This window comes from Leptonychotes weddellii, chromosome 1 (assembly GCF_054177405.1).
Source record: "Leptonychotes weddellii isolate Sample4059 chromosome 1, ASM5417740v2, whole genome shotgun sequence".
Lineage (NCBI taxonomy): Eukaryota > Metazoa > Chordata > Mammalia > Carnivora > Phocidae > Leptonychotes > Leptonychotes weddellii.
The window spans coordinates 122,940,175-122,942,387 of record NC_138369.1 but is presented as its reverse complement, the minus strand read 5'-3'; the positions used below and the strand labels follow the sequence as shown (position 1 = coordinate 122,942,387).

Here is a 2,213-nt window from a genome sequence, read left to right as displayed (position 1 = left end):
TGTCTTTGTATTTCTACTTCCTGTTCTTGAGGTTAGATTCTAAAACCTAAAGATATTCATATTAATATTATATCTAGTTATCTCTAGCCAGAAACATCTTTTATCACGTTGTCTGTAGCAGCCAGTGCTACTGAAACGTCTTTGATTAGACTCCAATCTTACCCTCTCAATGGACACAATTAACATAATGAGAAACAGAATATCAAGGCAGAGATACAGGACCCTAAAAGACAAATCCTAGAAGTAAAACAGCCACTGCCCAAACTGAGATTGAATAATATACTCATCATCACACATCAGCACGCTATAGGTTCACAGAGTAATTTGGGAATAAATCCATTATTTGCGGGATACTAAAATACTTAGTGGATTACTTTATTATACTATGGCTGTCCCCAGCAGTTTCTAAGATGGACTCCAAGTCCCTGACAGAATTTTGCTGGAACAGGATCTGGCCCTGCAGGGATTCCTCTCCACGCTTGTGGAACTGATTGACTCAGGTCTGGTTGTTCCAGGCTTGGGGGCAGCACGTCTGACTGTTCCAGGAATGGTTGCTCCAAGACTGGCTGTTCTGGGTCTGGTTGCTTCATATTGGAAGGTTTCCAGAAGTGTTCCTCAGGTATCCTGGTGAGAGGAATAGAAGCCTGGGTATTCTGTAGTTGCTGAGCTGTTCTGAGTCACAGTCTTGCTATTCTTTGGCCAGTTAATTTTTTCTGCCACCTCTTCCATTTCATTCTCTGGTTCTAGAACCAGGTCTTAATCTGCTTATAGCTAAGGTTCAGAATGTTGGAAAGTTCTTGCATCTTCTGGAGACTGAGGTATTTCTGTCTCTGTAATCTATCATTGAGGACATATTGCTGGGTCTGAGAGAACACGTTTTTGTTTGTTTCTTTGTTTTGTTTTTAAGATTTTATTCATTTATTTGAGAAAGAGGGAAAGAGAAAAAACACAAGTGGGGCGGGAGGGGCAGAGGGAGAGGGAGAAGCAGACTCCCTGCTCAGCAGGGAGCCTAACACAGGGCTCAATCCCAGGACCCCAGGATCATGACCTGAGCCAAAGGCCGATGCTTAACTGACTGAGCCACCAGGGGCCCTGAGAGAACACAGTTCTGATCTTGTGTTTCTTGCCCTGGGCCACATCTTCCTTCTTCACCATGCTCTCCTCTACAGAAGTGGGTAGTAGTTTTACTCTGAGATTGGTGGAAGAATCAGGGCTGCCCTGAATAAGCAGATCCATGGAGGAAGGAAGAAGAGAGATAGTCCCTGAGTGGGGTGTTTCAACAGATGACATTTGCAAGGATGCATAATTTTTTTCAGGGCCACAAATCTCAGGCATTGGAGAAGAGTCCCTAGAATTGGATATTTTGGGGCCAGGTGGGCATTGGGGCTGGAGCTGGGCCTCACACTCATGTTGTCTTTCGAATTCTCAGTTAATCTTATCTCTCAATTAGTATTTTTTGAATTAATGATATTCCCAATAGCCCATAGTTGTCATCTTTTTCTCCTTCTCTTTAATGAGGTTTATAAGAGTATGAGTGAAGTGTAGCTGTAGACATTAGCATTTCTCCTGGTAATAATGCTTATTATTGCTATTATTCTAATTCTTATAATACGATATTGAACAATTTTTACATAACATTTCTTGAACGTTATGAAAACAAAGCATTCCTTTTAACTTTGGTTAAGCCATGTTGAAAAAAAATTAAAATAACTTGATTAGGGGATCATGAGAGGAAAGCTCTTGATAATCCGTAAAATAGTTGTCTGTCATACTGTTGTATAAATGAAGAATAAATATGCAAAAACACAGCAACTTGGGTGGAAAATGAAGTTCCAACTTCTGTCTCTTTTGGTATTTAATATTGCTTAGACATATGACTAGAAACTAGAAATTTCATTGTTGATAATCATATTTAATAATGGTTCTTAATACTGACAGAGTTCTTTACACTGATTAATCACCTTTCACTCATGGATTAATACCTTGGATAAGAATGGAGGACATAAGAGCATAAACAGGTCTAGTTGCCTGAGTTTACCCAGAAGTGTCATGCTAATATTGCAATAAGAAACCAGTATGAGGAGCAAGATGGCGGAGGAGTAGGAGACCTGGATTTCGTCTTCTCTCAGGAATTCAGCTGGATAGGGATCAAACCATTCTGAACACCTACAAACCCAACAGGAGATTGAAGAAGGGAATAGCAACAACTCTCT

General features: G+C 40.4%; 1 pseudogene; it reads right to left on the bottom strand.

The window, feature by feature from the left end:
• Positions 1–266: 266 nt before the first annotated feature.
• The window catches only part of LOC102731501 (homeobox protein NANOG-like), a 19,219-nt pseudogene continuing 17,272 nt past the window's right edge, over positions 267–2,213 (bottom strand).